Source organism: Pelodiscus sinensis, chromosome 11 (genome assembly GCF_049634645.1).
Source record: "Pelodiscus sinensis isolate JC-2024 chromosome 11, ASM4963464v1, whole genome shotgun sequence".
Classification (NCBI taxonomy): domain Eukaryota; kingdom Metazoa; phylum Chordata; order Testudines; family Trionychidae; genus Pelodiscus; species Pelodiscus sinensis.
The window spans coordinates 24,016,558-24,044,490 of NC_134721.1; the positions used below are offsets into that span (position 1 = coordinate 24,016,558).

At 53.0% G+C, this 27,933-nt stretch overlaps 1 protein-coding gene and 1 long non-coding RNA gene across 3 annotated transcripts in view; one reads left to right on the top strand and one right to left on the bottom strand.

The window, feature by feature from the left end:
- Window positions 1–27,933, bottom strand: part of PLXNA1 (plexin A1) — a 356,246-nt gene that overhangs the window by 322,749 nt on the left and 5,564 nt on the right. The window lies entirely within an intron of this gene.
- Window positions 383–21,845, top strand: LOC112545318 (uncharacterized). The gene is made up of 3 exons (XR_003088783.2): window positions 383–449; window positions 20,490–20,576; window positions 21,706–21,845. It is a non-coding gene; the product is annotated as an uncharacterized LOC112545318 (long non-coding RNA).

The window sequence follows — 27,933 nt, forward strand, 5'->3', positions numbered from 1 at the left end:
CTAGGTTCTGTGGCTGAGTGTAGATTATTCCCATACATTGCTGGCCATCACTGTGCGCCCTAGGACATGTAGCTTCCTGGATAAGGACTGTAGAGAAACGCTGGCTCCTGCCACTTCCATTGTTAGAAAAGCGCCATCAAGCACGTCTGGTGTCAGGATTTAAAAAGCACAGCAGCAAGGACAACCCAGCTGAATATTCGGTGCTCCCACAGCTTGTCATCAAAGGGACTTGTGCTTCAACCAGTGCCAGAGGAGTCTGCAACAAAGACCTTGTCCTGCCCTTACAACAGCACCGCACGGTGCCACATGAATGGCTGTGATGTTGTAAATACAGCATTATGATGTCACTGCAGGATCACTGGGTAGGAGAGGCTGGGGGAGGTGGGAGGGAGAAGAGTGAGTGCCCTGAGCAGCATACAGAAGATCTTTGATGGCTGGGAAACAAAATGGTACATGACGAAAACGGGCATGGAGGGTATAGGTTACTTGGGAGATCATCTTGGTCTGACAGTCCCTTTCTGGTTAGTCTTTGAAAATCAGCATCCCCATTACATATAGGTCAGAATCAGACTGGATCCAATCCCGCCCCTTTGAGTTGTTCCAGTTCCAACTCCAAGTCTGAATTTTGCAGCTTGAACCCACTTTGGTTTCTATCACAATTTATTTGGTCAAAGCATTTTGCCTTCAGTGGGCCAGTTTCCACACATTGTTACCCCAATAAAAATGTGCAGTGCCTGCCTCAGTGGATTTCTACCAGGATGAATCAGAGCAGGACGTAGCCCTCTCCTGAATAGTCCCAAGGCACCTGTGAAGTTGGTCAATATTATTCCCATTTTGCAGGCTGGGAAACTGAGGCACAGAATGATTAAGTGACTTATCTGAGCCATGGACGGACTCTGTGTCAAAGTTTGGACAGGAGCTCAGGAGGTTCCTGCCTCAGTATTTACTTCAAGCCACTCCAAACTAATTTTTTTTTTGTGCACCTGTCTCCCAGAGCTTACCCTGAGTTTCTGCCCCTCTAATTCCAAATGGGTGAGTCTCACTCTTCTTTCTATCTTTGCCATCACAGGCTCTGTGGGATTGATACAGGGAGGAGCACAGAAAAGCTGAAAGCCCCTCCACTACCAGCCCCAGTGACTTAACTTTTCCATTATTAATTAAGTGCTTCTATGTATACTGCCATCCACTGAGACCTCCCAAATACAGATTATCTACCTTAGTGCGGATGCAGGAAACATTAACTAGTGGGTCCAGGAGATGATACATCTTGGCTCTCTGACAATGTAAATGATGGCTGGTTTGCATGGCATCCAGGGCAGGTCTGTTTCCCAGAAAGCTAAGCAGAACTGTCTGCTTGTGCTCGGGATTCTGCGTTCCAGCACAGAGCTGGCCTTTTCTAGGTGGATGAGGAGACTAAGAGCTAAGAGGGAAGGATGGGGGTGTATGAGAAGAATGGGGAGAGGCCCAGGAGAGGAGAAACCTTAACTACAAGAGGGGTTGATGTTACCAGCAGGCCCTTTCATTGATTCCAGGAGAATGGTTTCTAACTTATATCCCAATCTGTACGGCATCAATACATCCATTCAGCAGAAGCAGGTCTGCAAGCCCCTTGCTTGTGTTACCTGATGCCCCCTGTTTAGCCTACACCCTGCTTTGCCTCCCCAACTACGGTTACCAGGCACATGCCCCATGATGCTGCCCCTCTCTGAGTGTTCCCCAATCACCTGCCACAATCAAAGCATCAATTTCTTATGCTCTAGCAAAATGGAAACCCATACGCAGATAGGTTCCCTGCAGCTGGGCGCTTGTACAGCTGCTCAGAAGAGATTCAAATGCCGCCCAACTGATCAGTGGCATGTCCACAGCTAGGCTTTGTTGCCCCTAGTGGTGCACATTCAGCACATGCCCCAGTGCACATAAAAATTATTTCACACATGGATGGAAAAAATCTGCACATGGCTGGAAAAGATTAGAGGGAATACTGCCCCCAGGCAAGATTTTCAATAGCGATTAGCGACTAAGGGATTAGTGATTAGCCTGACTCCCGTGCAGTTGCCTGACATGAAGAGGACACGTGCTCAGCACAGCCAGTGGAAAGACAGGACAGAACGTTTGTGAAGATTTAATGAAAATTTGGACCCACTGCTTCCATCAAAAGCAGGTGAAAATATTCAGCCCAAATTGACCAGTTTTTGCACTTTGCCCTTTCTGCAAACCAAGCCCTTTAAAAGTGTCCCAGGTTGGGCACCTGAAAATCAACACACCCCGAAACACTCATCCCACTTGAAAGTCTCAACCTTGACCCATATGCAATTGCACAGCCAGGTCAAGGGGGTAAACTGGTAAGCAAGGTTAGAAAGAAGCCCTGAACAAGGCCCTTGAGGACAATAGGTCTCAGTAGGTAGGACTCACCCCTGTCAAATTGCACTTACTAAGAACAATGTAATCCCAGCACCAAACTCCTGAGCATGGGCGATTTCTAATGACCAGCAATGAAGGGCTCTTTTCCCTTCTCCATCTCAGGCCTTCTCATTTGCACAGCAGAGCAGAGCACCACACTGAAGGGTCCTTCACCCTGTAGCAGGGCTCAGAGTAACTCAAGGAAAGGCCAGAACCAAGAAGATATTGCCTATCTGAACACACTAAGGAAACCAACAAGTGAATCTTCTGGCATTCAACATCCTCCCTCAAGCAGACGATGGCCATTAATAGAAATGAGTCTCTGCTCCATATCCTAAGAGAGCCCTATGTTTTGCTTCTTGCAATAGATTAACATGATCATTTATATAGAGCCAGAAGCGTACGTGGCATCATACGATGAGGCCTGTGCCAAACAATTAAGAAGTCTGTGCTCTTGAGCAGTTGACAGAGTGCAGATAATATAGTCCAAGCCAGATTGCACGGGGCATGATTGTGAGAGCTGGTGTGCATGATGAATTGCGGGAGAGGAGATGGTAGAGGGGGTTTGAACCATTGGAGAGGAAGCTTGGTGTGCACTGCTTGGGAGGCAGTAGAGGACTTTACAGTATGCTACCAGTGGTCTTAATGAAATCTTAAGAAATGGGATCTGAACCCCACCTGCCTCCCTAGCAATTCCCATGCAAGGACTTTGAGGTGCTTTACAACTTAAAGAATCCCACCTCCCCAAGGTCATACAGCAAGACTTGCGGAGACAGAAATTAACCTAAATCATCCTGACATCCAGTCCTGGACCCTTAACTAACCTCGGCTTCTTTCCCATCACCAGTTTGCTGGATGCTCCTTGCAAACATAACTGATTTTGCAGAAACAGAGAGATCATTTTAAACTAACATTTTGACTCCCTTTGCACTGGTGTAAGTACCCAAGCAGCAGGCCAATGGAGAATCAGCCCCAGCTGTTCCATCTTTCCATACATACCTAGACTGGTGCCTTCTCAAAATGGGAGAACTGGATTGTTTTTAAGCCAGTTCAGCCTATGAGTTGCTTCTTTGTGTTTTAAAAAAAGAAAGTTTATAAAATGATGAGTGAGAAGATAATTAATGATGCATGTACAGTCAGTTCAAGGCACACTGGAGAGGGTAAATGCTCTAAATTCAAGTCCTCAAATATGAACAGAATCAACATTTAATAAGACGGTTAATGTATGTTATTTAAATGTCACTATTATTAAAAGTGTATAGTTTTTGAGGTTCAATAACCATGTAATTGATGCATCTATTCCATAGTTAAACCTTGGCAAATATGTTTTTCATAATTAGTTGGTATTTATTTAACGTGCAATAACCATCCTATTAAATTTAATGAGTTCATTTAATAGGTACATAAGGTTTTTAATGTCAATATGCATTCTTAAAGATGGTTCCCACTATCATGCAGTTAGGAAGCTGGATTATCTAGGAGTTAGCCAAGCAGGTCAGAGAGCTGTGGCCTAAGGTCAGCAATTGTGCAAAGCAGGGTGGGGCCTTGTCAGCCCTTAGTTGGAGATCTCCCAGTGGCTTTAAAAAGTGGCAGTGCTAATTCCATAAGCGATGTTCTTTCTTGTGGATGGGCACAGAAGCGGAGGCTCAGCACGGCGCTAAGGAGGCACTGTGCGGCCAGAGGTGCCAGCCTTCATGTCAGACATAAAACCAAGGCCCTGACGACTTGCCGTCAGTACAAATCCCACAGGGTTTCTCTCAAGCGCAGGCTTGCTAGCCCATATCAGATTCCAGTGGGGTAATGACATCCCACCCCATACACTCAATTGGATACCATGGCATTCTGCAAAGAAAGGTGTGCATATAAAGGTTCCACTGCAGAGGTGGCTGCACTTCAGCAAAGGCTGAAGTGGTTCATGTTGATCTGCAGCGTACAGCTGTGCTAACCAGCTGTCACACCCCCTCCATTAAGGAAGCAGACAGATTTCAGCAGTGAGCGAAGAAATCCCTTGATACCGTTTGTAAAATGCTTCGGCAGGAGAGGTGCTCTAGCAGTGCAAGATACTGTTACTGAAGAGAGGACAGCAGCAGGCGCAGCAGCGCTCTAGTCTCTCCGTTCTCTGTTTGCCGGGAAGGGAGCTTGCCAGAGGTATTCTGGATGGACATACACAAAACCCTCTTCCTGGACTGATCAGAGGTTAAAACATGCCTGGGAAAGCAGCAGGCAAGCGAGAGCAGCATCTCTGAGTCACTTTGGCTCCCGGGGAAACCTGTGCAGGGTTGAAAATAAAGGCTCACAGATGGCAGGAGGGGAAAGCAGTGGTAATACAGGAAAGCCCGGGAGGCCAAGGCAGCTCTCATTAGCCAGCCTACAAAGCGGAGCCTTTAGCCTTTGAGCCCTGGCGCAGGGAGAAGCTGTCCAGACACGGAGGCGTTCAGTTTGGCCATGCCCAGGACAGCCACTTGACCAGAGTTTTTAATAATAAGGCTGGCCCGGCGGAGAGGAAGGTCAGTGACCCCGTGTACAAGCAGGGCTTCGGTATCGGCTGCAGCTGCAAGAGGGAAATGCTGATGAGTGGAAGGAGTTGAGGTGAGGATTAAAAATAGGCAGCTCTGCAACACTCCAAGTTTATGAAAACAGTCAAGCAGCTTTCTGCCTAGTGAGTGATTGTTCCCGGTAGGCAGTGCAGTGCCCTGAGCAGAATGAGTTAGGAAAGTCAGGCCTAGGACAAGCTTGGAGAGCTGGAAAGTGCAGGAGCCATCAATATGGGAGGATGGACTCCATGACACAAATGGCTTTTTCCATCTTGAGTTGCAGTAGCTTGGGATTCAGTGTGTAGGGCCCCTTCTGCACAGGACTGAGTGTCCTCAGCCTTCACTGCCACTTGACAATGGAGTCACTGAATCATAGAATCATAGAACACTAGGACTGGAAGGGACCTCGAGAGGTCATCAAGTCCAGTCCCCTGCCCTCCTGGCAGGACCAAATACTGTCTAGACCATCCCTGAAGTCAGAGCTCGGCCATTTTGTACCAGTTGGGGATCTGGCCCTCAGCCCTAGATTGTGTCAACCTGACAAATGAATCTGTTGCTGTCCTCCGGGGAGCGGTGCCCTGACACCAGGGGCCTGCTCACATTTGGGATGGGAGGCGACAAAGAGTTCTCGCACGTCTTCCCATCCTCACAAGCACCCCATTCCCATGACCCAGCATTCTGGCTGCCTCCTGGAGGCCAAGCTCTTCCTAGAGAGATGGAGTCAGAGTTTTGCCAGAGCCCTTAGTTACCCTCAAGGACAAAGCGACATGGTTGCACCATACATATGGTGACCATATTTTCTGAACCAAAATTAGGGACACATTAGCCACGCCCCCTGCCACAAGAAGTCCAGCTCCTGGAGGTATTAACTCCCGGGGTCAAGATAGACACATGACCAGAAGTAAAAGGTGTCGTGTAACCCCTCTAAGAACTCCTCCCACCGTCCTCTGACCAATAGGGATGGGTTTGGCCCCCACAGGACCTCCATGAAACTATCCTGCAATCGCATTAACCCAACTTGCATTGCATTAACTCAGGGGAGAGGCTGGGAGAAGTGTTCCCTCTAAGACTTTCCTCCCATGAACAGAGTGAATTTTAACGTATGCACCAGTATTGAGTTCATGTGGCTTGTTTGGATGTGCCACTGTGGCACCCAAGTTACTAATAAATATCTTCTAAACCTCTCCCTTTTCCCTCTGCTGCCATGTCTCCCACCCTCCCCTCGCCCCATCTGCTCCCCTGGTGCCTGCTGCTGCCCCTACCCCTCACTCTCCTCTGCGGTCCTGGCTCCTGCCCTTCTCACTCCCCTCAGACCTTTGGGGACCTGCCCCCCTCTCCTGCACCAGCCCTTCTCATCCCCCCTGTGCCCACTCCTCCTCTAGCCCTACTCTGATCATGTGAGCTACCCCTCCTCATCCCCTCTCCTAATACCTCCCTCTACCACCTGCCCTGCCTCTCTCCTCTGCCATCCATCCCTCCCCTCCATGAGTCTGCCCTTCTGCTTCACCCCCACAATCCCCTGGCTCCTGCACCTTCCTGGTTCCTCCTCCTTCCCTCACTGCCCCTGCCCTCCTTCTCCCTGGTGCCCACTCCCACCCTATCCTCTTCTCCAGTTCCCTTCATGCCCCTGTACCATCCCCAGCCTTCTCATGCCCACCTCTCTTCTCCCAGCACTCACTGCTCCCTTCTCCTCTTTTTCCCTCTTGCCCATAATCACCCTGACCCCTCCCTTCTCCCACTCCCACTGATCCCTTCCCCACTCCTGCTCTTTTCCTCATTGTCTCCTCTTGTTCCCCTGGCATTTGTCTCTCCTCCACCTTGCCCTTTGGTGCCTTCCCATTTGTCTCCTGCCCTGCCTCCCCCCCCCAGCACAAGGCCCTTTCTCTCCTCACCCCCACTTTCTCCTTAGTTCTCCTGCCTTTAATGTGGAAAGCAATTTGTGGGGGTTGGAGCGGGGGGTTGCGGTGCTATTTTTAGTATCGCAGTCCTCGCCCCAGCTGCTCCCAAGGCAGGACTGCATGCTAGGACTGGAACAGAGGTCGCCTGCCCTGCTATTTTTAGTACCGCAGTCCTGGTCCCCATGGGCGTCCTGGCTCCAGCTGGAGTCAAGCGGCAGTTACATGAGGCCTGTTCTGGTGAGACTGCCCCAGCTGAACTTGCCTTGTGCAGCTTCTGCTTGATTCCAACCGGAGCCAGGGCCGCTCGCAGGGACCAGGACTGCGGTACTAAAAATAGCACCATGGGCGAACACTGCTGCAGTCCCAGCACCTGCGGAGTCCAAGCACGCCCCACCCTGTCGCTCCTGCTGGGTCTCCAAGGTGCAAAGGTCCAGAAGTGGCTCTGCCAGGTTTTGCCTTGGACCTGCCTGGCCCCCTGGCAGTGGCAGCAGCAGCCGCTGTACTAGAAAGTGGCTTGGAGGAGGCTGTGCCACTGCACCAGGACCCTGCACAGCAGAGACAGTCCCATGGGGGGAGGGAGGAGCTGCACGCCACCAGAAGCTGGCCCAGCTGTCCGCCAGCAAAGCTCCAATCGAGCTGCCTATGCACCCTGCTGCTGGGGGGTGAGGAGGCTTCTGGGCTGTGCAAGGAGCAATGGCAGTGCAGGGAGCCATTTCTTGGTTGCTTCTTCCTGCAAGCCAGTGTCCCCATCAAGTGGTGAAATGTCCGGTGGGGCTTTCCAGGACATTTCACTACCTGATGGGGACACCAGGACAGAGTATTTAAATTCAGGACTGTCTCGGAAAAATCGGGACGTATGATCAGCGTAACCAACCCTAGCCAGACACCAGCATTTGAAATTCAGCCCAGCCTGGCATGGACAGTGCCCTGGCTGGGGCTGACTGCACCACACTGGTTGAGCGAGCACTCACCATTTGGCAAGGGCCTCCAGTTCAGAGCTGCCCTTGTAGGTGAGAGGGATCAAAGCTAACGCCTCTGCCGCTCCGCCTTGCCAGCTCCCATGCACTGTGGGGACTCCCAGTCTGTTGCATTCACACACACCCGAGTCATCCCCTCTCCCAACCATGTGCTCACTGACATGCCCGCCCTGGGCCAAAGAAGCTCCAGGCCCCTGACAACCTGCTCTCTTCCCACAGGCACGGATGGGCCTGACAGAACCCACTCTGCTCCCCCCGGGGAGAAGCAGGAAAGGCTGCCCCTTGCCCCAACCTGGGTCACACTGAGCACTCCTGGCCAACACCTGTTTGAAGACTGGCACCAGTGGGTGCTCTGGAAAGCCCCTGAAACAACCACATCAAGTGAGCCACACCAGTAGCCACATTAGCTATGGCTGGAACCAATGTGTAGGCTGGGTTAGAAGGTAATAAGGAGCCTCTCCCCCAGACCCACCCCAGTCCCTGCCCTCAGGGTGAATCAGGACAAAGGACACTCACTCCAGAGAGGCCAGGAGCACGGGGGGGTCATGCCCAGCTAGGGGTGTGACAGGTTAAAATCACCCTTAGCAAGGGATTCTTATCGGTTCCAGCCCCCACTGGTTAACCAGAGCGGCTCCACAACTGCCATGCTCCAGCCCCACGAGGTCCACTGCACACAGGGGCTGCTCCAACCATCCAGCGCAGCCACTGTGGGACCTGGGTGCCCTGCAGTCAGGGGCTGCTCTGGCCAGGCTGGGACAGCCCGTGCCTACGGCAGGGAGGGGGCAGGCCCCTCCAACCTAGCAGCAAGTGGGGGGCGCCTTCCCACTTGTCCCCTCTTTAATAGGTAACCGGTTAAACAGTACATTTAAGTGGTTAAGCAATTCAACAGGATACCTCCCTATGCCCAACCCCTAGGCTACCAGAAGCCATGCTCCCTTAATCTTTTCCATCCACGTGCAGAATGCATTTTTCTATGTGCACCAATGCACGTGTGAATGTGCACCACCAGGAGAAACAAAAACCTAGCTGAGGGCGCTCTGCTAACCAGTCAGGTGGTAGTTGACTCTCTCTTGAGCAGCCGCACAAGCGCGCACACTTTAGAGGGAATGCTGGCCAGCAGCCCAGAAATCCTCAGCCGCGATTCCTTCCATGCCACCTCTAATCAGTCACCAAATGTACCTACTGCCTGAGCCTGTTGGAGGAACAATTTGGTGTGAGGGTGAAGGGGAAACACTGAAATCACCTGAGACACAGGAAGGTCGCAGCCCAACACACATTGGCCAAGTCTTGTAGGCAATAGCAAATTACCCAGGGTAAATTGACTAGTTTTTTGAACCATCAAATAAAGAGCTATGGAATGGCCAGCAGTAAAATACAGCCTGGATTACCCCTGCTACAACCCTGGGCTATGTGCAATAAAACCACTGCAGCTAAAGAGAACGGCTCCATTACAAACACACCCACACCTTCATCCATTGCCCCCGACTGTATTTCCTGCTCTGGGACAGGGATCTCCCTTCCCCTAGACCCTGGGGACTCCCTACCACACCAGCCAGCTCCTATGCACACAGATACAGCTTGTGCCTTACCCCAGCCAGCTCTCCCTTGCAGATACACCGTCCTCACCATGCCCAGCTGGCTCCTCCTACCCAGCTCTCCCTCTCTAGGTTAATCTCTGCCCTCCCCATACACACTCAGCTCCTCCAAGCTCTCCTATCTTCTCCAGACCAAGCTCCATCCACCCCCACAGCAAGCTCTCCAGCCACAGCAAGCTATCCCCTTCCTCCTCCATACAGTGTCCTCAGGGCCAACTCCCCCAGCAAAGCTTTCTCCTCCTCCCTGCCCAACGGGCCTGCTTCCCCCTCCTGCCTGTGGGAAGCTAGGTGGGCAGGCCAGTCTCCCACTCCTAAGGAGAGCTGCCTAACAGCAAGGATGGCAGAACGGAGGCAGTCTAGCCAGAGGAGAGACAGGTGAAAGCGTTGCTGTCGCCAACAGACTGAGCTAAGGGTACAAGCACGATGTACCTCCTGCTTTAGTGTGAAAGCTGATGGGCAGCAGGGACCAGGTGAAAATGCCCTCCCCCAGCTGATCCACAGCTCCCCTCCCCTTTAAAGCATCAAGTACAGGCCACTCCCAGCATTAGAAGGAGACTGGATGAGAGACCCCCCAACGGTCTGTCCCTGTGTATTAATCATCTTGTTTGGAGATACTGTAAAGTACCAATGTCACCACCTACAATAAGCATCTCTCTCGGCTCCTCTCCAGACTTAAACAACCACGTTGGCTGGAGGCTGAACAGAATGGGGGGAAACTTCAGCATACTTTAAAGACCCCTCCCCCTTCAAGGTAAGTGGTTTCTGCTGGTCCATTAAGCAGTTGGTTTCCCTGGTGTATTGTCTTCCTGATCATCTGTTGGGAATGAATGAGTGGAAACCTCGGTAGGGTTTTGTGGGGGCCAGGGAATCACCACAGCAGCAACATTTTGACCACATCCTTACTGAGAAGGATGCACAAAGGTCATTGTGAACATGGCATTGTGATGTTCTGGGTCACACCTCACATCCCCTCTGTATTCCTGACCAGTATTTCAGGGTAACCAGAGAACGCATGGCAGATTTCACTCTCAGGCCAGTGCACTCCGGGAGGTTAGCGAGTGTTGTTTGGATACCTGTGCAGTGCAGATATAATCAATGAAGCGTAGTTATATAACTCACTGTCAAGTCTGGGAGCTTCGATATAAGGAGCCTCCACTAAGCGCAGGCCCATGTCTGGATCACTGTGTTTTCAGCACACACAGGAGAACGCAGCACTGCGCTTTTTAATTTTCTTCTTATTGCATTTTAAACATTTGTTCAATAATAAAAAAAAAATCACGGAGATTAAACCTTCACCCACCGCCTGGCAGTAGTAAATGGAACAGATTAGATTAGAGGTAAATGACTCTGTGCAGGAAGGTTCACTAGAGTCTTTCAGGTTGTGAATATCTAGCACTGAGCTAAGCTACTGCTTTACTCACCCAGCATGCTGGGGAAGAAGATGGGGGAGTAAGTCCTGCTCCCACCACCATGTTCGTACCAGGTCAGGATGTGTGAATCAAAATGTCCACTCCCACACATCTTAACCTCGTGTTTCTCAGCCAGTGGTACAAGTAGCCTTAGGAGTATTCAAGAGAATTCGGGGGGGTTACATCAACACAACTGAAATTTGGAGAAAACTGAATTTTTGTTTTAAGTTTTACAGTGCTTTATTATTTTTGTGCTTTTTACACCCAAAAATTTCATCGCCTGCCCGGCTATGATTAAGTTGTTTAAATAAATGTGTTGCAATGGTAGAAAAAAAAATGTGTATCTGAAAACTGTAGGTACTGGGGGTACTTATAATTTTTTTTTTTTAAAGGAGTACTTTGTTGAAAAAAAAAAGAAAAGCTTGAGAAACTGTCCTAACCCACCCTAAAGATCTGCATTCCTGGACATGACCATCTCGCAGAGAGCATCTCAGCCTCAGCCAAGCCTGCATGCTATTCTGTCTGCATCACAGAGCACCCCAGATCCAATCGTTAGGAAAATTGCACAGCCTTTGTCCTGATAAAGCTGCTTCCTTTTATCAGCTGAAATCCTACATTCCATATCCAAATAACGGGATCACTCAGGCAGGCTTCCAGTTCCAAAGCCCCCACCAAACATGGAGAGCAAAGCCCACTTTGAATGAAGCGAGCCAAGGAAACCAGCTCGTCTCCCTCCATCAGGATGTTTCTAATAGGGACTCTCAAAAGAACTGCTAAGCAAGGGTATGTCTACACTACCACCCTAGTTCCAACTAGGGTGGTAATGTAGGCAACCGGAGTTGCAAATGAAGCCTGGGATTTGAATTTCCCGAGCTTCATTTGCATCTTGCCGGGCGCCGCCATTTTTAAATGTCCGCTAGTGCGGACTCTGTGCCGCGCGGCTACACGCGGCACGGACTAGGTAGTTCGGACTAGGCTCCTCGAGGAGTAACGGTAGTTCAGATTAGGAAGCCTAGTCCGAACTACCTAGTCCGTGCCGCATGTAGCCGCGCGGCACGGAGTCCGTACTAGCAGACATTTAAAAATGGCGGCGCCCGGCTTTATGCAAATGAAGCCCGGGAAATTCAAATCCCGGGCTTCATTTGCAACTCCGGTTGCCTACATTACCACCCTAGTTCAAACTAGGGTGGTAGTGTAGACATACCCCAAGAGAGAAACTACCTGCTATAGGAACATAGAAATTGACCAACTGGGTCCGATCAGGGGGTGAATGTGGCATCCTATCTTGCACAGGGATTAGCACAAAATGATGTAAAGAAGATGCAAGAAACCCCTTGATGGACAATTATAATACAGTAATGTGGAGGAAGCTTCTCCCCAGCATAAGGTAGTTAGTGGATGGCTTCTCTCCTGACACGTGAGCGGAGATCTCCCTTACATATTTCTAGCCTCGCTAGTGTAAACTCCAAGTGATATTCTTATTATCCCTTTAAAACGCTCCCTTGTGTTGCCTACAAAACACTTGGCAGTGATTTGGCCACTGCTGAGCTGATACCCATCATGCTGACCAATATTAACTCTCGTTTCCCTGCATTCTCCCATCTGTCTGTATCCTTCTGTTGTCTCTTGTCTGCTGCTTAGATTGTGACTTCTTTGGGGCAGGGGCTGCCTTTGTGTTCTATGTCTGTACAGTGCCTCGCACAGTGGAGTCCTACTCCACGACTTGGACACTGGGTGCTAGGATCACACAAATCAATCAAAGGTTTCACCCTCATCTCAGCCCCATAGCTCTGCTCCATTGGTCTGGTCTTCCATTCTCTCGCCCGACTGCCACAGGCATTTCCACCTGTCTCTTACACCAGTCAACCCTGTTACAATTCCACCAGCGTCAGTGGAGTTGAACCAGGGGGCACGAATTAGAGCCCTCTGGGACTGTTTGCTTTGATGTTCTGTCTTGACAACTTGTTCCATCTGTTTCCTGCTCTCGAGCAAAGAAGTTCTGCTTGAATTCCCTGCTTGCTCTTAATTTCTTCATCTCAAGACTTTGTCACCAAGATCCCCCCTCCCACGCTCACGACTGTAACAGCGCTTCATCAGACCTGGGTGGCACAGTCATTTTTAGCAGGGTCATCTCCAGGCCTTCTCTCCTGCCACGAGCCTTCATGACAAGCTTTTCTCACAAGGCAAGAGCAGTCTTGCACAGGGAGTTATTCTGGCTGCTTCAAATCATACCTCTCCGTGACGACAGTAGCACCCGGCTCTCCCAAAATTTGAGGGCATTTGCACCCTGGATGTGGGTTTAGCCACAGCCAGGTAAGGAAGCCAGTTAGAAACAGTAGAGCTATGGAAATGGAACAACCCAAGAGTGAAGAGGTTTCACAAGTGATATGGTCCAGCAGTCTGGCTAGCTGAGCATCCACAGGCGTCTTAACAAGCTTCAGGGGGGTCACCGTGCTCGTCTGTTTCAGCAAAAACTATGAGGAATCCTGTGGCACCTTAAAGACTAGCACATTTATTTGGGGATAAGCTTTCGTCAGATGCATGAAGTTGCATGTTGCAATATATATTCCTGAGAGTTTGTCTCCAGGAGACCGTCAGCCAAGTTCTACCCTGTCCCACCTGGCGGGAGTGAAACTGAATCTGATCCCCTCCTGTGAGACTGCCCTCAGCATGCTGTCCACTGACCACCCCCCAATGGCTTCAAAGGGCTCTGGCAGGCACCACCTTGTTGGTGGCACCATCCTCCTGCAGATGACAAAGGGCGAGGAGAACAGCATCGCCATGGCTTGCCAGTTGTGTGGCCTTCAAGATGTTGTGGACACAGGCTGCAGAAAGGGGACTGGAGAGAAGAGCTAGAAAGCAAAGGCACCCTAAACTTCCTATGGCTAGAGAGACAGCCAAGCCTGAAGAGGGTCCATTGGCTACATGGTCCTGAATGAATAGGCAAAGTTCTGAAGTTACACCAGGGCTCAATGGGGCTGGCCCCAGCAATTCAAGAGAGGGCCCTCCACTGTGCCTCTCCTGTAGGGAGATGTGTCTATGTGAAAGGACCCCAGCAGCGGGAGAGGGAGCCGGAGCAGAGCTGAGCCATACTCTGGCAATATGCTGCCATGGCACCTTGCCCTGCACAGCAATTTTGTTGTGTGTGTTTTTGTTAAGTTGCCCAGAGGCTTTGGAACATCAGGTGCCAAGAGATTTTAAAGCACTTATTAACATTATTGCCGAGGGAGATAAAAATCAAAAGCCGATGGGAGCTGCAAACAGATGGGGGCCGTGAGAGCAGCCGGGCAGGGCCATGATATCTGCTGCTCTTGCAAAGTGGAAAGGGCTGGGAAAGGAACACCTGAGCTGCAAGAAGCCTGGAGAGGCCAGCCCCTCAGGCAATCAAACCAGAGCAGCATGAAGAACATGCACATGGGCCACTTCCCCTGCTCGCCTCTTGTCTGGGGAGCCAGCAGGCCTTGGGGATGAAGGGCCTGACCCTGCAGAGTGCTGAGGGATTTCTACAAGGCAGAGCGGGCCCTCAGAGTCCACCAAGCAGGGGCCTTCAGTACCTCGCAGAATCAGGCCTCCAGGTTTCCTCTGCTTGGGTGAGGTTTGCTCCAGGTGTAGTTTGGGGGCTGGATGGCTCAGTGCATTGATGGCTTGAGCCGAAGAGCCTCTCGCCATTGGGCCAGGCACTTCTACAAATGTTCCAAACAGAGGTAGGCCGAGGATAAAATCCAAAACAACCTGCAGCATTGCACATGGAGCCACCCGCGCTAAATCAGCCGGCGCGAGACTAGGCTCCCAAAAGGAACATGGACCTTTCCCCCAGGCCTGCCAACAGTGAGAGGTAAAGGGGGTAATAGCTCCGGGGCCCAGTGATTCACAGCAGCAGCAGCCAGAGTCCCAGGCCTCTGTGGTTCACTGCTGGAGCGTGGCACTGTGCGCGCCATGGGGCTCTGATGGTTGGGGAGGGCACACTGTGGTCCAGACAGTGCCCTGGGCTGATTGCTCCCAGCCCCACCCCTTCTGCCCAAGGCCCCATCCCTTCAAGGAGCACAGAGCTGCCCCCCACACCTTGCCCCTGCAATGGCTGTCAGCCACGCTGTTCCCCTTCTAGGTCACTGCTGTTAATCTGACCCAGCTCCATAGTGACTGAAGCTCACTCCCCTCTGGTGCATGGTGGTTTGGTGGCATTGGGCCCACGTCAGAACTGGCACTTGTCCAGCTTCTTCCTTACATCCACCAAAGGCTGAAGACTGAATGGGCCATGGAGACAGTCCTCTTCTCTCAGGGTCAGGGTTGAGGTGCCTTGGTAGGAAGCAGTACATGGGGGAAGCTTGGGAGTTTCACCTGTTTGGAGCAAGGACTTCAGTTTCCAGGCTGCCAATGCACGAAATTCACAATCTCTTGAATGAGGATCTCCTCTGGGTTTCCTGCTGGGGCGAAGGGCTCGTAAGAGAAGTTCACATGCACTCCTTGCTGTTCGGAGGGGCCACGCGAAGCCTTTTTCTTTGGGTGCTACTCCTTCAGGGACCCTCGCACGCCCTCCATCCGTGCCACCACTCGTTTGTCTTGTTCCAACTCCTGGGCTCAGGGCCCACTCTGACAGGTGCTGCACCCAAAAAACTCCCCCTGACCCCATGGGACTTCGAGCCCCTTTCCCCCTCCCCCATGTGTTTGGCCACCACCTTCCATACGCTCTCTGGAGGCCTCTGGCTGAAGTCAGCGGGGTTATGCTGATTTACACCTGCTGAGGAGCCGGCCCTGGGTCTTGACAATTTAAATCTCAGCCTCTTCTCCTTTTCCACTGTGCCCCTGCTACACCAGTACGAAAAGGGGCTTCCCCAGCTACGTGCGGCCTCAGTGGGGCAGTTGTACCAGGTGCAGCCTTGGATGCCAACACAGGAGCTCCCTTCCTTAGCCTCAGAGCATCCATCACCTTCCACCTCTTGCTCGGCTTCCACGCTGAGGGCTGGAAAGACCCACGCTGCATGGCGAGGCAACACTGGGTCCTGCAAGCAGGTCTTCAATATGCACAGCTGATCTGCTTCCCCCAGCACTCTTCCCACCCTGCCCTGCATTGCCTGCTCGCACTGCTAGCAGCTGCCATGGGATGCTGAGCTGCAGCTCCAGTCACCCCCGTGAACGGGACGACAGCTCAGTGGAGCACCAAGAATATGGCCAATTGACATTACACTGGGACTAGGGGGTATTTGAGGACAGTGGGAGCCTGGAGATTCCCCAACTTCTCCCTGTAGCACAACATCTCTTCCCACGGTGCCTCAGAGCTGCCGTCCTTCTAGGTGAGACCCAGCGAGGGGCTGGTCAGGGCAGTCCTGCAGACGGCTGGAGGAGGTGCCATTGCCCTGTTTGGGTCACACCCTTTCTCAGATATCTGACACTGGGAGACCATCAAGAGACGGCGAATGCTATACGGGACTCTCAGAGGCCATGTGCCCTCCAGGTTCAAAGCTGCAAGGCCTGCCCTGGGCTACCTGTTTTACAGGCATTCAGCCAGAAAGACAGACTCAGCCGAAGGCTCGTTTCCTCCGCCCCGTTCTGGCTTTGCCCTGCTCAGTTCCCACCGTGCCCTCTTTCATCCGAGCGACAATATCCAATTCGGTCGGACAACCAGTTCAGCTGCCAGGCTGGCCTACGGCAGTCGGAGCTGGCTAGCAGGCCTGCTCCCATTCCAGCGAGTGCATTGGCTGCAGGTGTCGCTGGGGACTTGGGAAAGGGTTTGGACAATGAGCAATGGCAGGAGCTTTGCCAAAGACAGCATTGCGAAGGCCAGGTCAGGGCTGCAGGCTGCTGGAGCTCCACAGTCACCAAGCTCCCCGGGCCCTGGGCAGAAGATTGAGGGGAGAAGGCAGAGCGCGAGAGCAGGGGCTGGTGTTCACTGATAACTCAACGAGGGGGCATGTGCAGCTGGCAGGACAGAGAGCCTCTGCCAGGCAGGGCAGCCCAACCCCCAACATGCTGTTTGCTGAGGTGCCCTGACCTGCGCTGTTCAGACCTTCCCTCCCTACTCCCTGCAGCTGTGAGGGCAGACCCCCCCCCCCCATGGGATTTAAACAATGAGTCTCTGGCTCCCAGCACTGGGCTGGGCTCATTTCCCACATGACCTGAAGGATGGAGGGAGCCAGTGAGTTAGTAGCTTTCACTCTGGCAGGACAGGTTCCCATGCACTGACCTGCAGCCAGTCCCCCACCCACTCAGCCTTAACTCCAGTGCTCGTGGGAGTCCATGGTATGAGGAGTCCCGCTAAGTGTTCCCTGGGCACAGGAGACAGAGACAGGGTAGGGGCTCCGGTCATGCCTCCAGCCCAGTCCTCGCCACCTCTCCTTGGACCAAGCCATCTCTTCCCTCCGATCACGGCTATCGCTCCCCTCCTGTTCCATAAGAGCCAGCCGATGCCAGCCTGCAGCTCTCCCTCACAGCTCCTCCACGGCACCTGCCCAGGGCTTTGGCCCCTTTTCTTTGCCATCACTGTTTTGGAGATGCTGAGGATGCTACTTCTGCCAGCCCTGCTCTCAGATCCCTGCTACCAGCACAGCCTCTCCTGTCCTATTATCTCCAGCTGCTGGCACACGTTAACCAGCTGAGCCCCACCACGCCCCTTGCGGGGGGAGAGGGTGCAGGCACAGAGAAGCTACGTGACTTGTTCAGATTCACACAGCAAGTAGGGGCAGAGCCTCAGACAGAACCCAGGAGCTCCGACTACCTGGCCCTGTTCTACCACTGCACTGCCTTGCCTCACGCCAGATGTGGTGTGATAAGCTGCGCTGGCTGCTGATGCTCCTGCAGCTTCAGCTGGCCTGTTCTAATGACTTCCCACAGCCCCTTGGTCAGGGACACTGTAGCACCCGTCCTCTGCCCACGGCACAACTCAGCCGGGAGCCCGTCAGCCCCTTCCGAGGGTCTCGCTGAGCCACGGGACAGAGCAACCTGCATGCACCGCCCACCCCAGCCAGAACGGAGGCGCGGGCGGCTCGGGGGCCAGTGCAGACAGAGGTAGCTGCTCGGAAGCCACTGCTTCAGCAGAACAGCGAGGTGCTGACATTTCCAATGCAAACACAGTCAGAGCAAAGCTGCCTCCCTCCGCCCTAGACAAACAGCCACAGGCCTGCATTATTCAGGGGACTTGCTCGGAGGGGCTGGCTCAGGACAGGCAGCAGAATCATCCCTACCACTTTTGCTAATGAAGCCTCCTGGCTGGCTTCCGCTGGCACAGAGCCCGGCACCTGGAACAAGGAGGAAGGGGCTGGGAGAGCCTCACCCGGACCACACCACGGCAATTGCCTGCTCCCACTGCTGTCCCCCTCATCCTCCTTCCCCCTGCAACTCCCAGAGCCCTGTCTGCAGGCAGGGCAGTTCCCCAGAGGCGCTGACGGGTAACCCCTGCTCTGTTGGGACAACTCAGCCCTCCTGGGATCTGGCCCTCAGGTTGTAAGCTCCTTGGGGCCGGGACATGGCCTCGTTTGTCAGCCAGGTCCCACTGCCCTATAAATGCTACCAAGTGTGACAGATACCGTACCAACCTCCATGAGTGGAAACCCCAGTGCACTCTGGATCCTACAGGATCTACCGGCAGAGCCGCACACAGACACCGCTGGCACAGGCGCCAGGGATGGAATGGCCTAGGGACACTGAGCCTCTCGCCCGCTATCGTCAGCGCAGATGAGAGCACCAAGGTGTGGGGGGGAAGGGCGAGCTTGCCCGACTCCTGCCCATTCTGAGCCAGTTGTGTGGATGGACAGGAGCCTCTAGCCCCCAGGGCTGCCAATCAGCCAACCCTCACCAGCACCACGTGACAAAGGAAATTTACCCAAGTCTATGGACCTGCAGCGATCCCAAGATCTGCTTCCTAGAAAGCAGCTGGACACAGAGAATCTCTGTACCCTCACTTCTCACTGGCCCCTGCCCTGCTGCAAGCCCAGTCGCTCTCTAGTAGACCCGTGAGGTGCAGGCAGGGCAGTAACCACAGACAGCAGAATGCACAGCTGTTCTTACAGCAGCTGGAGGGGACTCACTAGAAGGTGCTTAGCTGGACAGCTGAGAGCCAGCAATTTGGTTTCCTAGTCCCAGCTGCTGTGAGGCTGATTAGGAGGGAGGGAACGTGTGCACGCTGGCAGAGAGGGTTCTGGGGGAGCAAAAAGGGGCTGCTATTAGGCCGGAAAGAAAAGCCTTTAATGAAGCCTGATGTGTGCTGATCCTGCAGCCTGCATGAACGCCATCCAACCCCACAATGGAGTTACCCACTTAAAGCGACACCAGAGGAGCGGCGCTGGGAAAAGAACACATTTTCCTGTGTAGCAAACTGTGAAGTACGATCAGGAATACACAGCAAAACCCTCAGAAACCAATTACTGCTCGCGAGAACCACACTGCTAAAAATATCCCACCTTTCTGCTCCAGCAAAGGGGAGGAAGTGCTGCGCCAGCACAAAGATCCCACAAAGCACAGCACAAGGGACAGCCTCTCCCCCCAGGAAACGCTGCCTCCAAAGGGCCAGAGTACACTGACTTAGCGCCTTGGTCCCTCCCTGCCTGAGACCCGGGTTCTGGTCCAAGACTGGCTCACAAGAGTGATGGATGGAGCAGGTTTCCTCTCAGAGCGTTGACTGGGTGACACTGGTTTGCACCATGAAGTCCCTTTGAGAAGTCACCTATCCCAGTGACAAGGGGAATCCGCAGCATCTGGTCATCCAGGCCCATCAAGTGATGAAGCGAGGACACAAGCAAGGATGCTGTGAGATTGCCCTGGGGGTCTTCCGGGCGAATGGATTGTGGGGTTGGCTGGGTTCTGGGGGATTCAGATCAAGTCTGGAGTGAAACTTCAGGTCAGTTATTTTAGCTGAGCCCATCCCCCACTCCCTAATTAACAATCTGGCATAAAGTCAACTTGTTCAGCCCATCTGTGCCTCTGGCCTTTGATGCAGCACCTCTCCTCTCCTGCAGTCCTTCCGTTCCTCTTCCTTGGCCCTTCCATTGACAGCACCGTTAGCAGGACTGACTCGGTGCAGCTGGCAGGGATTACGTCACCCCCTCTTTACTTCCTGCTCCCTTGTCAAGTCGACACACAAAGCGTCTAGCCCTCTTGCTAAAACACAACAGATCACACCCTGCTGGACAGGGCACAGACCTACCCCATGGGGAGACCTCAGGACAAATTTTCAGAGATCCTAAAACTGGCCTCTGACATTGCACCTGCAAATTCTGTGCCCACAAAAAGTCACAGCGGCATGCACTGCATGTAAAATCCTGGCCCGCTGGCCTCAGTGACTCCACGATTCCAGCTTGTGGGATTTACCTTCACATAGAGCTGCTCACTGGAGGTCCCGAGCCCGGTAAGCTGAGTGCCCGTGCAAACACCGGACTACCAGCTGGACACATCAAAGCACAAAGACGGGCTCCTGCACACCAAATATATGTCAGGGGTGAAGTCAGCTGTTAGGGGCTGGTTTTAGAAACACGACCCTTTGCCCCAGCTAAGCAGACCTGTGGTAACACTCAGAATGGCAAAGCAAACTGGGGACCTGTAAAGACACTGTCTTACTGCGTGCTGCTGGCATAACAAGGTTACTCTTCTTGTGGTTCATCAGCTAGGCCATGGTCAGAGGATGGTTTCAGGGAAGGGTCTGGCGGGAGGGAAATTAAAGCGGCCTTCCCTTGTCTTTTGTCACCAGGTACAGCGCCATGACAAAGCTGAAATGAGCTGAAATGTCTCTTCACCGGACTGAGCTCTGCCTCCTCCCACCACTCGTCTGAATCAAGTAAGTTCTCCAAAGAGCTGCCACCCCACAGTGAGAATCTGGGATGGGAGTTGCATCTGAGAAGTACAAACACGTGTGCAACTGTGTGTGCACAACCTTAGAGGGAGAGGACAGAGGGAATGAAGTGGGGGGGAGGGGGGAGACAGGGCATGGAAAGAAACAGCCAGGCCAAGCTACACGAAGAAACAGCCAGACTGTGGGAACGTATGTCTGTGCACATTCGCCATGGTGCTGAATGACACGCCGGTGATGCTGCCTGCTTCCGTCAGTCGAAGGCAAATTCTTCCTGAGCTCACGTGCCATGCAAGCTGAGGTGCAACAGGGCATAGTGACAGTCAGTGGATCCTTTCAACATTTAATTGTGGTGTTAGTCATCAGGGAACGGACCAGCGCCACTCACAGATCCACACTTGAGACTCCTGTGGCCATCTGCTCCCACTGAAAATGAGCCCCCCCCCCCCCCCGGCATTCCAGGCAGGCTGGCTAGTATGTGGAGCAGTGATTTGTCAAGGGGGCTGTAGATGGCGTTAACATTTGCAGATTCGGTCTGCATTGCTCTGGGAAGGCCTGACCTCCCCACCGTGCTCACACCTGTTATTCAGTTCAAGTTCCTCAGAAAGGCCCAGGCCTGGGGGTTTTCTTCTCCAAGTCCTGTTCACTCCCAGGCCCAGGGAGAATAGGGAGTCAGAGCCCTAACTTGGCCTCGGCGACACTTCCAGCACCAGGGCCGCAAACCACGACAGTGTCAAGAGAAGAGTCCCAAGCGCACAGAGAGAGAGGGCTGCAGGACCCAGGGAGCAGGTCTGAGAATGGAGTGATGGGAGCCCTGCTCTTGCAGGCACTTGCCAACGGAGAACAAGGGGTCGGTGATCGCTGTGGAACAGCAGGCACAGGTTGAGAAGCAGGGAGCCAGAGACCCGATGGATTTAATGGGTTCGTGAGATGAGGAGCCTTGTTGGGGAAAGGATGGTGCCCCGGAGGGTGCAGTCAGAGATCAGAGGGTGGGAAGAGCAGGGACAATGCTGTGGCTATAGGAGGAGGCAGGCGAGATGGCTCAGGTGATGCTGCTGCCGTCGATGCTCGTTGCCTGTTCTCTACCTGAAGTGCTTGTTCATTTTCTTACCCACAGCCCCAAAGCCCTGGTGACACAGAAGCCGGCACTGACCTCCCATGGGACACGGAGCTCGGGAAGTACAAGGAACCCCCTTTCCAAACAGAACACAGCTGGGTCCGGGGACTCAGTGTCACCCAGTGTGGCAGAGCTCCTCCTCCAGCTGAGGAAGCAGGAAGAGAGCTGAAGCACTGCTAGCCCTCAGGACTGGTCAGCTCGGATTCGGAATGGCACACAGAGCCTTTTAACTGACTAGAAGCTCTCAGTTTGGATCTGGCCCATGGGGGTAGTGACCCAAAAGCCAGGTCTACGCTAGACCTGGAAGGTCAGGTTAAGGTGCGCAACTCCAGTAAAATAGGTAGCTGGAGTTGGCTTACCTTAAGCCAAGCTTGGCGCCGTCTTCACAGAGGAAGGCTGACAGGAGCAAACACTCTTGTTGGCTTCCCTTACTCCTTGAGAGGAGAACTAGTGCTGGCCGGGGCTTTCCTAACTAGACCCACTAAATCAAACACCAGAATATTGATCTCTGGTGCAACAAGTGAAGACATGGCCAAAGTCTTCACCACATGGCGGCTGTGCAGTCTGTTCTTTCTATTTTCTAGGTCGCAGGTGCCCTCATCGCAGAACAGATTACCCTCGAAAACAGATTACCCTCCTTGTTGGCAGGCTCAGAAAGGGACAAAGGTATAAATGGGCCATGGAGATCGAACTCCTCTCTGAAGGAGGGGCACTAGACGGTAAGGGGTAAGCGCCACCCATGTGCTGCCTGCTGTGAGAATAGGGACCCCAAGTTTCCAAGGCTGCCAACAAAACCTGCGGCTGCACCTCTGAACAAGCTCTTCTCAAAGAGGTCACGGATGCAGCTTGGAAATGGCTGGAAGAATGGGAGGGACCGGGGTAAGGAGAGCCACTCCAGTTGGCCAAGGTTAACTTGCCTTCCCTGTGGTGCTCATCCTCCCATCCAGGCTGGGCAGCCTTCTAGCAGCGGCGTTAATGGCAACATCCCTGAGTGGAGTCCAAGCAGGAACAACAATAAACCAACCCTCCAGATCCTATCTTAAGGACACAGGGCTTCAAACCCCAGCTCAGCCGGGCACTCACACCACACAGCAAGGAGTGAACGGCATCAATTTTCCCCTAATGATAAGTTACTTGAGCAGCAGTTTTCTACACCTATCCCACCGTGGATGTGACTCTATGGAACACCACAGGCTCAGTAGTCCTGGGCCAGTTCCTTTAGTTGCCTGGAGAAGAAAAACCCTGGTGACACTGCTCTTCCTTCTGAATGAGAACTGAATGCCATGGTGATTCAGGGGCTGATGTGCACCAGGAGGTTCCCTCTTTCATGCAAGACCAGACAAGTCCTTGCACACGCACACCCATCAGAGATTGCACAGCACTTTTTGAAGGCATCAAGAATGCTCACCCCACATCCTGACTACACTCCAGTGCAGCAAACTCCACCCCCACCCCCTGCCGCATTTCCAATGAGACACAGGATTCTGCAGCATTGCTAGGAACTGTTAAACAGCTGCCATGCCCCACCCCAGAGCGGCTGTCCTGCAGTGCTGTGCCATGCAGGTCGACTGTATGTAGCTTTTAAAGCATCTTGGGGTGTTCTCCCCAAGCAGCACTAGAATGCAGTGTCACTACCATCACTAGGCACTGCAACAGAATAGTGCCCCCCTTTGATGGGAATTAACCATCTCCCACAAATATCCTGTCTGACGGAGCACGGCTGATAGGATTATTTATTGCTTCAGGCTAGGCACAGGTGCCCAGTGGTGAAGCTGCCAAACAGCAAGCAGCTCTCTGCATGGATGTGTCCATAAATTACCCACTGAACCCATTAGGGAGCCAGGAAGTTTAGGAGGGAGCCAACTTCAGAGGGGAGTGGAAGTGGAGCACGTCCCTGCGAGTGGGCTGGGGCCAGGCAGTGCGCAATTAATCCTCGTTAATAATGTCGCAAACAGAAGCGCTCGCATGGAGCACGAAGCGGAACAGATGCACACACGCACCTCTGGGGCGTCTCCTGGGGCCCACTCCTCCATGCTTCCTCCCAGCCAGCTCCACATTTTCTGTCAGTGAATCTTCCTTCTTTTTCCTTCACTGCTGCTCTTCCTTTTCCTGGATTCCCTCCTTTCCTCTTTCTTTGTGTATGTTCCCATCATCCCATCATTTCCCCGCCCCCACCTTTCCTTTCCCCCCTCTTTTCCCTTTTCTCTGTCTGTCTCCCCCCACGTAGGTTTTTCCCTAGTAAGATGCTCCTCACACTGTCAGCAAAATGTCAGCATCCATCAGTCAAGCTGCAAAATCACTGGGGATTTCTAAACAATTCTCCCCTGAGGTTTGGCATTCCTGCCTGCCCCATGCAGGTTCTGACGGCTGGCAAAACCCAATGAGCTCTCTTATTTGAAACTGCACGATGCCCCTGAAATCCCAGAACCAAGACTAAGAAAGTAAAAGCAGTTTCGGGTACCTACCCAGCTGACATACGGAGAAAAACTCTGCTTCACAGAGGCCCGATATAAATATTCATCTCTTAAATGAATAATAAAATAATTACCACCCAGTGCAGTGCCATGATTAACAGGCCTGCTCAGTGACTTAACCTGTCGAAATAAGTTGATGGCAGCAATTTTCAGCAGGAACAATACACAGTTTGATGGAGCTTGAGTTCCCGACAATAGTTCCAGATAAGATGGTTACTCACCTTTGTAACTGTTGTTCTTTGAGATGCGTTACTCATATCTATTCCAGTTGAGGAATGCGCTAGTTTTACCTTAGCTGCTACCGCTGGGTCAGCTGTGGAGCCCTCTGGAGTAATGTCAGTGCAGCGCCCTACATATGACCCTGCCAACCCAATCATAGGTATTTCCCTAGAAATAGACCACCCAACCTGTGGCCCTGGTGAGAGTGACATCCTCCCCTCCATCAACAAGAACTGCCCCGCTCAAGCCAGTGGTCCAGGTAAGGGTAGACCCAGACCTCACTATGCCAAAGGACGGCAGCCACCACTGCTATACACTTGATAAACACTCTGGGCGCCATAGAGAACCTGAAGGGGAGGGCCACAACCTGGACGTGCGACTATCCTGCCAGGAACCTGAGATACCATCTGTGGGATGGTCTAACCGCAATGTGAAAATAAGCATCCTTAAAATAAGCTGAGGGCAGCATACCAATCCCCTGGGTCCAGGGGAGGAATGATGGAGCCCAGGGTGACTACCCAAAACTTGTAACTGGTCCAAACTTGTTGAGCTCCTGGAGGTCCCGGATAGGGCAAAGGCCCCCTTCACTTTTGGGACAAGGAAATAATGGAAGTAGAAGCCTTTGCCTCTGAAATCCTGAGGACCCTCTTTGACTGTACCCAAGCCCAGAGCATGCACGCCTCCTGAAGTAAAAGCTGCTCATGAGAGGGGTCCCTGAAGAGGGACAGGCTGGCGTGTAGGAAGGCAGAGGGGAAAAGAACAGAAAAGAGTCTCCCATTTCCATCAGCTGAAGGATCCAGCAGTCCGAAGCAATGGATGCCTAAGCATGGTGAAAATTTGACAAATGATTGAGGAAAGACAGGGAAAGGATCTGGTGACATCATTACTTTGTCCTTGGGCCTGCCTTTACAAGGGATGTTTGGACCCCGAAGAAGGCTTTGTCCAACCGATTGCTGCCAGAACGGCCCCAAACAGTTTGTGACAAGAGTATTTCAGGCATCGACAGGAGCAGTTGGGCAGAGACTTAAAAGGGCTTGTGCCACATAGGAGTGTGCATGCCCATGGACTTCATAGCATTCCTGGAGTCCTTAAGGCTATGGAGCCAGCAGATTGTCTGCTCCACAAAGAGGCTGACTCCACTGAAGGGAAGGTCGTGTATTGTTCGCTGCTCCTCGGAAGGGAGTTGCAGCCAAATCCCCAGCTTCCAGGGAAGCCTGAAGGCAAGTCTTCAAAACAGCCTTGCCATCCTGGACCTGCTGGGGCAAGAAGTCCTTAAGTTTAAGGATGGAGACCCACAAGTACGAGGGCACCCACGACAATAGTGCCTGCCACCATTTCATCAGGGGAGGAACTCGAGAAGGACATCGGAGGAGTATCCTGACTGGTCCTGTGGGAGAGGTGGAGTACCCGGCTGGTCCACAAGATGTGGTGTTGCAGGTGGTTCCTGATCCTGAGGCGGGGAGAGGGTGGACTAGCTGTCACCCTTGTAGGGACTCTGGAGTGGGAAAGGACAGAGGCAGCAGGCAGTGAGCCCTGGGCCTGGTGGAACGCCCAAAGGATCCAAAATTGCCACTGAGGAAGCCACTGCTGGGGCAGTGAGGTCTGTGGGCGTTGAATGGCTTGAGGCCACAGAAGCATCTCTCCAGGGTGAGGGTGAGCTTGAGAGAGACGGCCATGGCAGAGCAGTACCAGCCCGTGCTAACAGGTGGGAACCAGCCGGTGGCAGGACTGCGGTCAGTGCTGACTGCAAGCAGGCAGCACTCTGTGAGATCCAACATGGGGAGAGGGACTGTGCTGAGAATATGGGGTGGAAGGCCAATTCTGAGACTGTGATGCCCTCTCTGAGGAGTGGCAGTGAGACAAAGGTCCATGCTCCAAAGCGCAAAGCCGGACCTCAGTACGGGGCTGGGAAGAACCCCTCTGCACCAGAGGTCGGTGCCAAGAGGGAGGGAAATGTTGACAATGCTCGCATGAGGCAGAACTCAAGCGGTGTTGGGATCTCTGGTGCCATGAGACCTCTTGGTGCCGACCATGGGAAGGGTGGGAGCACAGCAAAGATCCCGAAGCCAACCAAGGTCTGCTCTCCACAGAAGCCCTTGAGTGGGAATGGCTCTCTGAGAGCAGTGCCATGAGTGCAAACGAGGCTGCGAGTCAGACCAGCAGTGACCAGTGACATGACGGGACTCTGAGTGACACCGGGACTCCAAGCAGGGAGATGCTGTGGCTGGAATTGGTTGGCCCATCATGGCTGACTTCCTCCGTGAAGGCTGGCGGGAAATAGAGGCCTTGTCCCATGATGGGGACTGTGTCATCTCGATGAGGTAATGCACAGCCTCAAAGGCACCTGGTGTGGAGAATGGGCTCATCAGCAATGGTTCGCCCCTTGCGCAGACCAAGAGGATAGGGCTTGGTTGATGGGAAAGGCACAGCAGTTCAGTGCCACGTGTCCGGGAGCACTCAGGGCTGATGCCGGAGTTAGGGAGGGAGCAGCTGGTGCTGGATGTGCCGATGCCAAGGACTTGGCCATTTTGGAAGGCCACATCAAGGAATGAGAATGGCATCGAGTAGACCCCACAAGGGAGCAATGGTACCGCGAAGGCCTCCTCTTCAGTTTCGGGACCAGCGCCGAAATGGTCTGAGGTCACAGTGTGGGTTCCATGAGGAGCTGCTTTAAGCGAAAGTCTCACTCTTTTCTGGCGTGTGGGTTGAAGGCCTTGCAGATCTTGCACTTATCAGCCTGGTGAGCTTCCCCAGGCACTGGAGCCACGAGTAGGGGGGAGGGGTTGCTCGCTGGCATAGAATTGAGGCAAGACCTGCAGGGTTTGAGCCCTGTAACTTTGGCATAACCCAGGCACCAAAGGGAGCAGAAGCGTGGAGGTGAAATCCCCTTCGTCTTCAGCTGTTAACTTAACACTGATTTAACAACTGCCGACTAACTATTTACACAACTAAGAGCTGGAAGCACTAGGGGTCTGAGGCACGTGCAAAGCAAGAGAGCCAGTTTCAACAGCCATCACTGGAGGTAAGAAGGAACTGAGAGGTGGCTGGGTCGGTAGGCTCATAAACAGTGCGCCGCACTAGTGCCACTCCAGGGGGCTCCACAGCCAACCCAACAGGTAGTGGCTAGGGTAAAATTTTCCAGCAGCCATGAATGCAGCGCACACACCCCTTAATTGGAGTAGATATGAGCAAGCATTCCTAGAAGAGCCAGAGAAGCAAGGCCCCATTTTTCATGATGCTGTGGCCGCCTTATGCCATTCCGGAGGCATAATGGGGGTATCCAGCTGACCGAACACCAGGGAAAACCATATCAGGATGCAGTTTTCCAGGTGGCTCTGTGCCAGCTTGTTTATAGCCTTGGGCTCAGGGGAGTATGGCCAGGGGAGAGATAGAAGTGCTGCATTCTTGCTATTCTCAGCTGCCGCAACCCCTGGAGGGCTGTTGCTCCAAGAATAAGTCTGAATAGCCATTAAGTTGAGAGGGGACGATGTCAGTCCCAAGATCGTCTGGGAACAGGGAAAACATACAGCACAGC